At 49.9% G+C, this 14877-nt stretch overlaps 1 long non-coding RNA gene across 2 annotated transcripts; it reads right to left on the bottom strand.

Annotated features, from left to right (window-relative positions):
* Positions 1-1602: 1602 nt before the first annotated feature.
* Positions 1603-4714, bottom strand: LOC311619433. Of its 2 annotated transcripts, XR_014794500.1 has the most exons (3): positions 3919-4714; positions 2305-2428; positions 1603-2027 (listed from the first exon to the last, which is right to left on the bottom strand). It is a non-coding gene; the product is annotated as an uncharacterized lncRNA (long non-coding RNA). The 2 variants fall into 2 exon arrangements; XR_014794501.1 differs by lacking the exon at positions 1603-2027 and having other exon boundaries at positions 2304-2428.
* Between the last annotated feature and the right edge of the window lie 10163 nt (positions 4715-14877).

The raw sequence follows: 14877 nt of genomic DNA, 5'->3' as shown, positions 1-14877 counted from the left end.
CCCTCGTTCTGAAAGCCCCCCTAGTCCCAGACCCGGGGGCCTGCAGGAGGTGGATCCCTACCTTCTGTGCAGGGCTTTGTGAATGTGTCCACCCTGCAGGAGAAGCAGCAAAAGAGGCCGAAAGCCACGTCCTGAGAGTTGCTGCGCTGACATTATTTGCCCAGGTCATGTTTAATCCCGGCGGTGCGATTACATCTAGGAGGCCCGTGTGATTTTCACACTCTGCGTTAAACAATAATTAGCATCATCGATCTGTCTGGAGCTTGGGTAACTCACTGGGCCTTGTTTTTTCATTGGCTGAGCAGCATCACCAGGAGTCACCCCAGATGCCCACGCCCTCCCCTCTAGCACCCACTTTGGGGAGTGACAGGAAAACAGCAGCATGTGGCAGCGTTATCACTGAGCTGGGTTTGCCCACTTATCTCATTAAATGTTGCCCAATATCCTATCTTCAAAAATAGCAGCCAAGCCAGAGACGCTGTCTTCAGCGGCCTCGGCCTATAAGAAATTCTTTCCGCCGTGAGATGCTTCCTGATGGTTTCAGGTGAAATCAGGCCTCAGATTTGCTGGTGAGATGTCATGTTATGAAGTATCAGTGCAGGCCATGCAGGAATGAGAGCGATGTCAGAAAGTATTCCGGGACGGGTGGGAGAAAACACACCCTGGAAATGTGGAAATGCTGCAGGAGCCAGTGCAGCCCGTTCCCAAGCAGACCCAACTGGCTGGACCTGCATTCTGCCCATTGGCTAAGTTGTGATGCTGCCAAGGAAAACCCTCATTGGAGGCCGCACAGCGAGGTGTGGTGCCACACACCCACCCCTGCCCACTTCTTGCATCAGGGACAGATTGAGGACTCTGCAGGAGGCGCGGATGATCTGTCTGAGCAGGGAGCCCCGCCCCTTCTGCATGAAGCTGTGTCAGAGGGCAATGCTCGGAGGAGACCTCTGGGTGGCTGCGAGCAGTGTGGGGTGACTGAGCTGCCACCTGAGCCTGTCACACCACCCAGTGGAATGTGGCCAGCACTCACCTTATCTGGGTGGCACAACCTTCTCAGCGTGAGCTGGGATGTTTGCATCACCCTGGATGTGCATTAATTTCCTACTACTGCTGTAACCCATTGCCACGAGCGTAGGGGCTCAAAGCAACACAAGCATATTCTCTTCTGGTTCTGGAGGTCAGAAATCCCAAATCATTTTCACGGGAGCTGATGTCCAGGTGTGGACAAGGGCACTTCCTTCTGAAGGCGTCATCGGAGAATCTGCTTCCTTGCCTCTCTCAGTATCTGTGGACACTTTGATTCTGTGGCTTGTGGTCCCTTCCTCTGCCTTCACCATCATCACTTCCCCCTCTGCCTTCCTCTTAGAAGGATACTTGTGATTTCATGCAGGGTCCACCCAGGTAATACCGGGTAATTTCTCCCTCTCAGGCCTTAATGTAATCACATCTGTACAGTGCCCTCTGCGTATGCAGTGACATGGCCAAGTTCTGGGGATTGTGACACAGGTATCTGTGGGGGCCATTGCTCAGCCTTCACCCTGGGCCAGGTGGGGTAGAGTTGACCAGTTTTTAGAATGTCAACATGTGGGGAGAAAACTCAGTGGTTCATCCATTATTCATGTTCAGTAACAACATAAGGAACGTCTTCAATGTTTCGTTGCTGGGTCCAAGATTCCAGGGGGTGGGGCCTTCACCCCTGGTCAGACTCTGCGTCTGAGAAACAAATGATCTCGTAGGCATTGTCTCTCCCCTCTCTCTCCTGCTCTCTCAAGGACGTCTGGGCGTCTGCTCATGACTGACATGCACAGAGCAGTGGCTTTTCGTATTTGTCACATTTGTATGTTGTATCACATGACTCTTGTGAAGATTAACATGGAATGTTCACACTGCCCCCGGATGTGTTGGGCGATAATATCAGGAGTTTCTTCCTCTTGAGAAGGAGTCCCTCTCAGTGGACTGTTCTGACTTTGCAGCTAACCAGCTGTGATCTTGACCCCGTCACGTGAGTCCATGTGAGGCTGGTTTCTTTCCTGGACGCGGGTGAGTGTAGATTAGATGACCTGTGAAGTCCCTTTCCTTCCGCAAAGCCCTTGGTCTGCCCTCTCTGGCAAACAACATGTCCTTCCCAGCAGGGCTCCTCTCAGAGGTCAAACCAGCAATTAACACCCCCCACCAACACCCCCTAACTCCCACACACAGACTTTTTTGCTCGTAAAACATGAATAATTCATAAGTGGGCTTGCAAAGTGGGACTGGAGGTCGCTTTGGTCAATTCCCCTGTGGCCCACATGACCAGAGCTCACATACCAGAAAGGTTACCGAGGACAGATTCCAATTTCCTCTCTCGCTCAGCCTCTCTCTCCTAAGATGGCTGAAAATAATCCGACACATGATTGTGCAGGGTGGGCAGACGTGGCTCACAGCTGTTCACCTGGAAAACAGGACCATCATTCATTAATAATACAAGAATAAACTGTATTTATGAATCACTTTTGCCCCACCCTGGATCTCACCGATTCATCATTTTAGAGCTGGCAGGCTCTTAGAGACCCTGCAGTTCAACATCTTCGTCTGACAGCAGGAAGCCGGTCTGGGAGGTCAGTGGCTTGCCCTCGGAGGGAATGCGGGATGGGGCCGAGCAGGACCAGAATCCTGCCCTCTAGCTCCTGCTGAGGCCCCTTCCCTCGCCTCCTGTGGCTTCTGTTCTGCCAAGTGCTGACCCTGACCCTCAAACGATGAGTTGTCTCAAGATGTTTCTGGGGGAAGGTGAGGAAGAGCTTTGAAAGTAAGAAGTTTTTGTTTTGTTTTTAAAAATGCATTCATAGACCCAGGGCAGTTGAAAGGCCAGCCCATGTCCCTGAAAAGGGAAAACATTCCATCTTAAATGATACACTTTGCATACATAATATTCTCCTCTACCAGTCCGAAGTTTCTGTTTTGCAAGATGAATAAATAATTGATCTAATGTAAGCATGATGACTATAGTTAATACTGTATACCGCTACTTGAAATGTGCTTAGCAATTCTTCAATTACGGCTTCTCAACACACACACACACACACACACACACACACCAAAAGGACAATGGTAGCTATGTGGAGACAGTGGATGTATTAATCAGCTTGATTTTGGTGATCACTTCACAATGTGTATGTGCCAAAACATCAAGTTGTACACCTTAAACACACGCAGTGTATATATGTCAATGATACCTCCATAAGGCTGTTAAAAAAAAAAAAGGAAAAGGAATATTCTTATCCTTCACCGCTGCATTTCATCTCCTTCATCACTAGGTGGCCCCCTGGCTAGCAAACTGTGTGGAGAAGGCTGCTTTCCTGCGCATCCTTTTTGGAGCGAAGGTAGAAGGCAGGAGTGTGCCCAGATGCAGTGCTTTCCTGCCTCTGGGAGGGGCTGGGGGAGGCGAGGGAGGGGCTTTCCCAGGGCCCCTGTGTTCTGGCAGCACCAGTCCTGTGACGCAGAGGCAGAGCCGAAGGGACTGGCTGCAGTGAGGATGAGCAGATTAAGTGTGAAAGGGACACTGTCAACGCCTCATTCCACCCCCGGAAATGAGCGCGGCCCAGAATAGACGCGGAGCGGAGCGTGATTGAGCTCAGGGTGGGCCTCCGGAGAGAGGAGAGAGGAGAGAGGGAGAGCTGGTACCCATCGCGCCCGGGGCTGCTCCCGGGAGACGCTCAGGGCTGATGGATGGAGTGTCCTCTACAGGCGACACTTTACAGGATGGCGTGTCCTTTACGCAGAGACACAGAACATAGGAGTCTTCCCGGGAGGGTCCTGCCCTGACAGCCCGCCAGTCCACTGAGCTCACAGCGTCTGGAGGCCGTGGCGTCTCTCTCTGTCCCAGTGGCTTCCCCGGATGGCCAGTCCCCTCCCGCCAGCCGCTGCGCGGCCCGGCCCGCTGACCTGCGCGCTGTGATGTTGCAGTTCTGCCTTTTCCCACGTCACATGGACGGGGTTGGGTGTGCAGTCTTTCGCGTTTGGCTGCTCCCATTTTGCATGATGATTCCGAGGACACCGCGGTCCTGCGCTCACCAGTGGCTTGTTCTTTGCGTTGCTGAGCGGCATTCGCTGTGTGGACGTACCGGGCTTTGCTTTTCCATCTTCCCGCCAGGCGTTCGATTGTGTCCAGTGCTTAGTCAGCCAGGAAGAAAGCTGCCACAGACTTCACATCAGAGGGCATTATTGACAAAGTGAGCTTTCAGAAACAACCTAAGTGTCTAACGCCTAACACCTCATCCCCCTACGCGTAGCCACTGAAATCACGTTTTAGAAAGCTTACCCTGGGCCCAGGATGCTTTTACTATTTCACTTGTTAAGACTAAAAAAGCGGAACAAGACAGCATGTTTTCAGGATGAAAGCGAACAGTCATCATCTTTGGCTCCTGGAGGACGTTTGCTTTGTGCTGTTTACCTTTCTCTGTCGGACCCTGAGCTCTCAGGAACAACAACAAAAAGGTCCCTTACACACTGAGGCTTCCCGTCAGGAACCGTGGGGCAGCGAGGGGAGGGGAGCCTCGTGGGCACAGGAGGCTGGAATCGGGACCCGGGGGGTCAGGTGGAGACGGCGCCTGCTTAGGCTCTGCAGATGCCACAGGTGACCCCTCAGGGGCGCCACGTGTGCTTCCTCACGTGTCTGCCAGGCGGTCCACACTCTCCCTTTGGGTGACTTCCCAGAGCCCCTGGCACTGCTCACCTCATGGCACAGTCCCAGCAGGGGCCCTTCCCCAGGAAGCTAAGAGCCTAATGCCACTGGGTCCCTCTCCCCATAACTGTCTCTCTCCCCCTCCTTTCCCCCTACCTCCCTTTCCTCCTCTCTCTTCCCTCCCTCTCTTCCCTCCCTCTCTTCCCCTCCCTCCCTTCCCCTGACTGCAGCTAAGTTCTGTCTGCTCCCCTTGTGGCTCCTTTGTGGGCGGGTCCTGCGGTGTCCAGCTCTTCCTCCCTCCATCCTCTGCATGTCCTCAGGCCAATGCTGCGCCCACCCACGTTCACTCCTGGGCCCTCACATTTAAAGTGCCCGAGAGCATCTGACCGGCTCAGCAGTCACCGTGAAGCTGGCGGAACACACTGTGGTTTGGCTGCTCTTGAGGCAGGTGTTGCCCGTCCAGCAGCTGTGGCCTGGAGGGAGGGTGGGGGGACAGACGCTGAGCAGCCAGCACAGCGCACATATGTAAGACCCCCTGGGAACCACTGTGGGTTGTTCCCCAGTGTCACTTATGAAATTAGAAATGCTTTGCAATAGGCACCTGTTACTGTTAAAATTAGAGGTGAGGGGGAGAAAATAATATTGTACTAGAAAACAAATATTTCCTAAGAAGGATAACAAACACTGGTATGGTCTGACTGGTTATATAAGCCGCGGTTAACTCACTGTGTTGGCTATCCCCCGAGGAGCCAAGGGCAAGGCTGAGAGAGTGGGCCAAGGAACTTGGTCTGTGTAAAGACGGGAGAGAGAGAGAGAGAGAGAGAGAGAGAGAGAGAGAGAGAGAGAGAGAGAGAGAGAGAGAGAGAGAGAGAGAGACCTGGGAGAGAGAGAGAGAGAGAGAGAGAGAGAGAGAGAGAGAGAGATCTGGGACCCTGGGGGTGTTAGGGAGGGCAGAGCTAGGAGGAGGGTTGCCGCATAGACTGACTTCTTAGGTTCTTGTGCCCAGAACAGCCCTTAAGACTTGAGCCTTGGGGAGACGTGACCACACAGACCCTACGAGAGGCCACACCACCAGCTTTGCTTTATTCAAACAATTCCCTGTGGGGACTCACTCATCACTCCTCCCCAAACACACAACCCTTTCATGTGAAAACACCACCTATCAGCTTAACTCTGTTGTTTTTCATTCTTATCACTGTCTAAACATGATTTCCCATGGTAGCCATCCGTGAGTGTGTGTGTGTTTCTTTTCTCTCTTTATTCCTACCAGCTCTGCTATGTGCTGACACAGGCCATGCATTTATTATTTTAATGGCTCTATAGTCTTTCTAATTAATATATGACAATATCTCAAAGGCTGGGCATTAGGATTGTTTACTTTTTTTTGGCTATTATGAAAAACCTAATAATTTAGAAATTGGGCTTGTTCCTTTTTTCTCAATAGTGACTATTTGTCTTCTTTTATAATAAAAACGATCTCAATATGTTCATTTCCCCATTAGTTGCTGGAGACCTAGCAGTAGGCCTCTCCCTTCAGTTGACTAGTAATCCCAGGGCCAGAGGCTCAGTTCTTCCTCCCAATGCAAGAGGGATGGGATGTTGGAGAGTCTGCGCAGCCCCCGGGTTCCGGGTGGTCTGCTCTCCTTGTCTGCTCACTGGCTGGAGTGTCACTGCAGAAAACGGATTGGATCGCAATGGACCAGATTCCCACACAAGCAATGGTGATGCCTGCAATCAGGCGCTGAAGCTAATGCTTTAAAAAAAAAAAACACTTAGAAACTTAGCCATTGCTTCCGAAAGCGGGGGAGTCCCTGTGGTCTTTGCTTCCCGCAAATTCTGTCACTAAAGAAGAGACGGAAAACCCAGCCCATAAATGTCATGTCCTCTGCTGCAGCCGACTTAGGCCCGTTGCAGAGCTGTTCCAGCAGTGTGACAGTCTGGGGAGGGGATTCCAGAAAAGACCAGGGGGGTTGTCCCCCCATATCCAGGTCCCAAACGGTTGGGTGGTGTTGGTGTGTATTTCTGGCCATTAGACTCGAAAGCCTAGCGTAGCAGAAAGTGGTTGCTGCGAACGGGTAGTGTTTTTGACAACGTGCCCTTGAGCAGAGACCCGTGCCCTGGCACTTCCCCTTGCCCATTCAATCGGTAACATGTATTCAGTGCCTGCCGTGTGCTGGGCGTGGGGTGCAGGGCACACCACAGTAAACAGAACTGTGCCTGACTCCGGGCCACTTAGTGTTTTGCACCCAGAGGGGGCTCTTAATCGCATGGACAAATGCTGCAGTCATATCCCATTACTGATCGAGATAAATCCGAAGGGAAGAAGCACAGTTTTATACAAATAAAGAACCTAGATTAGAGTAGGATTCAGAAAGAGTTTGGATCTTACACCTTGAGAGGAAGATGGGCACTCAAACAAAAACAAGAACCTCAACAACAGAGCTATCTTTTCTTCAAATGAGTACTGACGGGTAATGTCCTGGTGGACCCTGCGGGAGGGGGAGAGGATGAGAACGGCAGAGGGTGAAGCAGAAGCGGGCCTCCTCCTCCTGCTCCTGCCCTCTGCGTCCTCTGTGCCCCTTCCTGGGGCCGGCACTCCCTGAGCTTCCTATGCTTAGGAGGCACGTTGGTTCTCAGCCGCTGGGAAATACTGTGTGCACTCCAAACTTTTCGTAATAGTATCTGCTCCTCGGGCTCCGCTCTCTATAAAGACTGTGATTTCACTGCTGTGTTGTTAGAGGATTGAACATCACTGTGAAAGCACCCTACTATTGTCCAGCCGGTGTGGCTCAATGGTTGAGTTGTCAACTTACATGAACCAGGAGGTCACGGTTCGATTCCCGGTCAGGGCCCCTGCCCCCAGTGGCACCCTACCATGTTCCAGTATTCTCAATGCTGTGCTGCCAAGTGAGGGTTTAGGAGGTACCAACCCACCCCGCCGAGCAGCTCCTGGAGGCGGGCAGTGAGCAGCCCCCGGGGGAGATGAGCATTTCTTTGAAGCCTGTGGTGCTGGCGCTAGGAGTGAGGCCTCCTGGTGCTCCTTCAGTCGTCCCCACCTCGGTGGCACCTGGTGACAGCACACCGTCCGAGCTGAGCGGTGGGACTGAGAGAGGAGAGAGTCCTTTCTGTGGGGCTGAGTGTGGGTGGCATTGAGCCCCCTGGGACAGATGCCACATAAAACGGCAGAGAGGAAAGGCTCTGTGATGGCCGCTCCTTCAAGAGGAAAGGGCGATGAAGGCCAAGTGGCGGGGCTTGGGACATGGTGAAGCGATGCTCTTGGGAAGCCTCAGATGCCCTGGCGAGCAGCCAGCCGTGAGCGCATGGCTTTATAGCTTGAATATTCAAGGAGAATTATTGCCGGCTGGTGTGGCCCCGTGGTTGAGCGTTGACCTGTGAACCAGGAGGTCACGGTTCTACTTCAGGTCAGGGTCTTGTGCTCCAAATGTGGGAAGCATCCATGTAGAGGGTGCCGTAGTTCTTGTCTTTGTGTGGCTGAAGTCAGAGCAGACATCGCGAGGACCCTATTCTCCTGCCTCCGAGCAGTGGGTCAGGAGCCGCTTGGAAGGAGATGCAGGATTCGGGCAAGTGATGGACTAAAGCAGTGGGTGGCAGTGGACAGTAAAACCATGGAGACGGCATGAGCTCCAGCGCCCGGCAGGGCTGACGATAAAGCGCCCACAGAGAATTCACAGCTTCTAGACCCTTCCTGGGGCCGTTAGACAGAGCGACCGTGAACCGCAAAACTATGAGGCTAATAGCTGCTTCCTACTCCTTGTTATTATCCCAACCATTAGCTATCAGCTCCTTTCTCTCTCCCCTGTGCCCCGGGAGATGTTGGCATAAATTATTAGCCCTCTTTTATGAGTGAAAACATTCGCGCCCAGAGATTAAACGACATGGCTGAGGCCCTAGAATCAGAAGACAGCTTAGATCCCCCGCTGTCTCCCAAGGTTACGCTGCTCCTTTGGATGCCGTAGGTATCAAACTTCCATCTCTGCCACCCTCACAGACATCCTACATCTCCGAGGCCTGCTGCTCTCTGGCCTGTTTCTGTCTCAGGTCAGCACATCTTTTGAGCGCCATCTCCGAGCCCTGTCTTCTGAGCAGTTCCTAACCACCTGAGGCCAGGCTGGGCCCTCTGCACACGGAGCCACCCTCATAACACCACCTGCACCCCACCACCCGCACCCACCACCCCCATCACACCACCGCCCCCCGCCGCCTGCATGGAGCACAGAGATGCGCTTCATGCTACTCGCTCGCCAGTGGAAGGGTGACTTTGCTGAAGAGTCGGCGCCCAGCTGTGTCCCACACGTCTCTGGTGCAAGTCAGGCAGGGACATGTGCCCGGTGAGCTTGCTGAGTGATGTGGGCACTGGGGCACTGCCCACAGCTGGGCGAGGCCCTTTGTCTTTAACCGGATGGCTCCCCTGTTTGTTCAACCCCCCGGCCCCCCTGCTCCTGTAGTTGTCACTGTGGCTGCGTTTTGTCATTTACTTACTTCCATGTTTATACTCCAGTGCAAACTCCAGGGCAGCAGCCCCTTCCTGCTTCTCCAGCTCCTGGGACGTGTCGCAGGCGTGCAGTGAGTGTCTGCTGTGAGATGGGTGAAGATCTAAACCGTGCTCCGCTCGGCTTGGCTGCCGACCCTCTGGCAGCAGAGTCACTGACACTCTCAACAATGCAGGTTCTGGGCTCAGCTCTGAGCCACCTGTTGGCCATCTGAAGCGGGACCTGGGACACAGCGACGCTGACTTTTATGTGCATTCAAGTTGAGAAGTGGCTCTTCCTTCTTTAGGTGAGAAAATTGACCCTCAGAGATGTGAAGGGTTTGTTCAGGTCACCATGTAGATGATCCCCTGGCTGTTTGTCAGAACCCAGACTTCGTTCTCAGGCCAGAGCTCGGCCACGCCAGGCTGCTTAAGCCACACTATTGGCAGCATTTCCCGAAGGACTTAGCCTATCGCTTAGATGGCCCTTTGATTTTCAAATCAGCCCCACGCGGGAGGCATTGCTGTCACCTTCAGCAAGACTAGGACTCGGGATGGCAGATGGCGACATGCTTGTTTAACGACCCTCAGCCTCCCGACCGAGTGGGACCTGGGCCCGGCTCTTGCAAATACACATCCCTGCTCTTGCCACGCAACTTTCCTTCCTTTCAGTGACGTCACATGCATTTCTGAAAGGTTGAAGGTAATGGAAAAGAGCTTACAGTCAGATTTTGTGACAGCTGAGACAGAGGTTTTCAGCTGGGTGCGCAGTAAGTGTGTGAGAAAAGGGAAGTAGCCAGGACCAGCAACACCCACAGTAGCAAACAAGCTTTCACTCACCAATTGCCTCCAGATGGCCCAGTGAGCGGATCCAGGCAGATGTGAATCATTGTGGAGCTGCCACAGACCGGGGGCAAAGCCTGGCCGGTACATCTGGGGCCGATCTGTTACGCACTCTGAGCGACAGCAGGGGACATCCTAGTGAGGGTTGTGCCCGAAGTGAAGAAGCGAGACCTGTTGGCATGAGATTTTATTGAACAAGGAACAGAAAGTCTCCCCTCGTCCCTTCCTCCTTCCTTCCTTCTTTGTGAAAATAAAATGTACGAAAAGAGACAACACAAACGACCAATATCAATACTGAGAATCTACCACTGTAGATTCTGCATATCTTAACATGGTGGTTCTCCACTGGGGGCTGCTCTCCCTGACCCCGGCCCACCCGAGGGCACTTGGCAGGGCCAGCACTGGCCTCGGGTCCGCACGGCACTCTGTCCGCTGCCTCCTGTGCTGTGTGCTTCGTCAGCATGTAAGAATGTTGGCAGACGACCCTGCTCTTCTGTCCAGCGCGAGGGTGGTTATTGCTGTGAGCACAGCTTTTTTGTTCCAGCAGGACCCGTGACATCTGGGGATCTAACGTTTGTGTTTCTCACTGTTTAAGGACAACCCTCTTATGAGAGCTCCCAGGTCCTGTCTCACCCACAATGCACCCCGATGAAGACAGAGCAATTCTTTCACTTCAGGGAAACCGGCGTGAGAGCTAATTCATTCTCTTGACATGCTGTCAGGGGTCCGGGGAGGGGTCTAGAGAAGGAGGACTTGTTGAAATTGGGGGTGCAGCTTCGTTCCCCGGGCCTCGGCTCCGTTTCTTGCAGTGGGACAGCAGGCCTTGAAGATTGTTCCGGGCAGAGGGGACGCAGAAGGTCTCTGGATTGGAGCAGGAGGCAGAGATGGAGGTGGGCGCTGTAGGGGAAACAGGGAGGTAAAACAGAGCATTCTTACTGGATTCTGAGGCCCAGCCCTCTCTGCTCGTAGAATCCTGCCCTGGCCCCGGGTCCTCGGGGTGGGAGACTGGAGAGTCCTCGGGGAATCGGAGCGGCCCATGAAAAAAGTCCAGAAACTGAGTTTCCCAGGGAAGCAGCCCAGCCAGCCCCCTGGCGGGAAGCTTGCTATTGCAAAGCCCCAGGCACTATTTTTACTTACAAGCATGTGATCCAGGGTTACCAACCACCTGGGAGGCAAGCCCTGGTGCGAAAGATCCAGACCAAGGCAGACCAACATAAAACAAACAAACAAACAAAAAAACAACAACACGAAGATATTCAAAGAGAAAAAGCTTTTTAAAAAACCTATCAGTAACATCTTCTGGGATATAAGAAAAGATATTTTGACCTTGAAACAGTGACGATGATAATAAAACATAATATGCTAATTAGACCAGACAGTGGAACAGCCTTCCTGACATCATTTAGAAAGGAGAGCTCTACACATTTAGAAACATGGGAACAGGCGTTTTAAGAAATATGATAGCTCTGGTCGGAGTGGCTTAGTTGGTTGGAATGTCATTCCATACACCCAGGGGTGGTGGGTTCTGTTCCCAGGGGGGGAACATGGTCAGGTTGTGGGTCGATCTCCAGTCGGGGTTCCCCATGCAGGAGGCAACTGATCCATGTTTCTCTCACATTGATGTTTCTCTCTGCCTTCCTCTCTCTAAAATCAATAAAGAAAAAAAAAATTAAAATTAAACATAAATTGGAAGATAAAATTGAAGAAGTCTCTCAAAAAGTAGAGCAATGCCCAAAAACTATGTAAAAGCAAAATAAAATAAAATAAAGAAACAAGGACTAATATTGCCTTGGGAAAGGGAAACAAAAGAGAAAATAAACAAACGGGACTACATCAAACTAAAAAGTCTTTGCACAGCAAAGGAAACCATCAACAAAATGAAGAGACAACCGACTGAATGAGAGAACATATTCGCCAATAATACATCTGAAAAGGGGTTAATATCTAAATGTTATAAAGAATTTCTAAAACCTGCCCTAGCTGGTTTGGCTCAGTGAATAGAGTGCTGGCCTGCAGACCAAAGGGTCCCAGGTTTGATTCCGGCCAAGGGCATGTACCTTGGTTGCAGGCTTCTCCCCAGCCTGGCCCTGGTCGGGGTGGATGTAGGAGGCAACCAATCAATGTGTTGCTCTCAACATCGATGTTTCTCTCTGTCTTCCCCTCTCTTTTCCACTCCCACTAAAAGATCAATGGAAAAAATATCCTTAGGTGAAGATTAACAACAATAACAACAAAAAGGAATGTATAAAACTCAACACCAACCATTAAAAATGGGCAAAGGACCTGAATAGACACTTTTCCAAAGATGGGCAATAGAGAGTAAAAAGATGCTCAACATTGCTAATCATCAAAGAAATGCAAATTAAAACCACAGTGGAGATATCACTTCACACCTGGCAGAATGACTATCATCACTAAATCAGCAAACAAGTGTTGGCAAGGATATGGAGAAAAGGGCAGAATGCAGATTGATGCAGCCACTGTGCAAAGCAGTATGGAGTTACCTCAAAAAAGTAAAAATGGAATGCTCTATGAGCCAGCAATTCCACTTCTGGGAATATATCCAAGGAAGCCTGAAACACTAGTTTGAAAGAATACACACACCCCCATGTTTATGGTAGCATTATTTACAATAGCCAAGATTTGGAAGCAGCCCAAGTGCCTGTCAGTAGATGAGTGGATAAAAAAGCTGTGCTACATTTGCACAATGGAATACTACTCAGATATATATATATATATAAATAAATCTTATCCTTTGCCCAGGTTGTGGATGGATCTGGAGAACATTATGTTACATGAAATAAGCCAATCAGAGAAAGACTGATTTCACTCATGTGAATCTAAAGAACAAAATAAACTAACAAAATAGAAGCAGATCATAGAGCAGGCTGACAGCTGTCAGAAGGGAGGGGTGGTTTTGGAGCTGGGTGAAAAAGGTGAAATGATTAAGGAAAAAAACAATAACTCAAAGACACAGAAAACAATATGGTGATTATCAGAGGGGAAGGAGGCTGGAGGGAGGTAGAAGAGGGTATGATGGGATAAATGGTGATGAAAGGAGACTTAATTTGGGGTGGTGAACACACAATACAATATACTGATGATATATTATAGGATTGTGTACCTGAAACTTATATTTTATTAACCAATGTCATCCCAATAAATTCAATAAAAAATAAAAGGAAATAAAACTAGAGGACTAGTCCAGGAGATCTAATTTATACTAACCTATACTAATAAAAGCATAATATGCTAATTAGACCGGACAGTGGAACAACCTTCCTGACATCATTCTGAACATCCTTCTGGATGAAGCTGTCGCAGTAGGGACTGAGGCAGAGGTGGTTAGAGGCAATCAGGCAGGCAGAGTGGTTAAGGATGATCCAGCAGGCAGGCAAGTGGTTAGGGGCAGTCAGACAGGCAGGCAGAGTGTTAAGGGCGATCAGGCAGGCAGGCAAATGGTTAGGAGCCATCGGTCCCAGATTGTGAGAGGGTGCAGGTGGGGCTGATGGGCCCTTCTACCCCCATGCATGAATTTTGTGCACTGGGCCTCTAGTATCTAAATAATAGGAGATTCAGAGAGAAAGGGAAAGAAGGAAGGAGAGAGAGGGGGAAGGAGGGAGGAAGGCAGAGAACATAAAAAAGAAGGGAAAGAAATCATTGACAAAACAATTTCCCATATAAGAATGGTTTAAGTTTCTAGACTCACTCAGTAGATAAAAACATACAAACCAGTATGTCATTGTAACACTTTAAATCTCCCAGGATAAAGACAGATCTTAGTAGAATTCAGAGGATCAAATTATAATACTCGATGGGCTCTGGCTGGTTTGGCTCAGTGGATAGAGTGTCAGCCTATAGACTGGAGGGTCCCTGGTTCAATTCCAGTCAAGGGCACATGCCTGGGTTGCAGGCTAAATCCCCAGTGGGGGGTGTGCAGGAGGCAGCGATTCTCTCTTCATTGGTGTTTCTATCTCTCTTTCCCTTTCCCTTCCTTTATGGAATCAATAAAAATGTATTTAAAAAATTTTTTTTCCTGGTTTTTAAAACAATGATACTAGAGGCTAGATAATTCAATACATTCAAAATGTTGAAGAAAAATGACTTGTACCTTAGAATTCTATGCATAGGTAAAACACCAATTATGTATGGGGATTGAATGAAGACATTTTAAAAAGGCAGTGTTTCAAAAATTGCATTTTTCCATGTGCCTTACTCAGAAAGCTACTAAAGGATATGCTTCACCAAAACAAGGGGGTGAACCAAGAAAGAAGACATAAGATACGGGAAACAGGAGATCCAACAGAAGAGAGGAGTGAAGGGAATCTTCTGGAAGGTGGTGAAGGACATATCAAGATGACAGGTCTACACCAGATGCTGAAAACAAACAGTCCAGACTGGACCAGGTCAGAGGATGTGGGAGACCCTTCTTCAAGATGAACAAATGGATTAAGCATGTGATGCTGTGAATGCTTTGAGAGGAAATTTATATAATTGAATGAGAGTTGGTGTTTGAAATAGTTTTAAGCAATAACAACGACAATACTAGTAATAATAAAAATTTTTATCCGGGGAAACCAAAAGTAGTTCAGGATAGGAAAAGCCATTACAGTTTACTACATGGCTTAGTTCAGAGTAATATTTATATGATCATAATGATAGAAACACCAAATAAAGATATAACAAAAATTATTATCTGTGTGGGAAGGATAAAGGGATGGGGAGGTCATGTGTGTTACATAGGGGTAAGGGAGGAGAGAAAGCCAAGTCCCTAACTTGAAAACTGGTGAGTCAATAGATAATGCCTGAAAATGAAAAATCAAGGAACCTGTGGAGGGTGGGGGGGAGAGATAATTTTCCCTGTGCTCTTCTGAGATCTTAGCTGAGA

The sequence above is a fragment of the Pipistrellus hanaki genome, assembly GCF_964339955.1.
Source record: "Pipistrellus hanaki genome assembly, chromosome: 3".
Lineage (NCBI taxonomy): Eukaryota > Metazoa > Chordata > Mammalia > Chiroptera > Vespertilionidae > Pipistrellus > Pipistrellus hanaki.
This window is presented reverse-complemented; position numbering and strand designations above follow the sequence as displayed.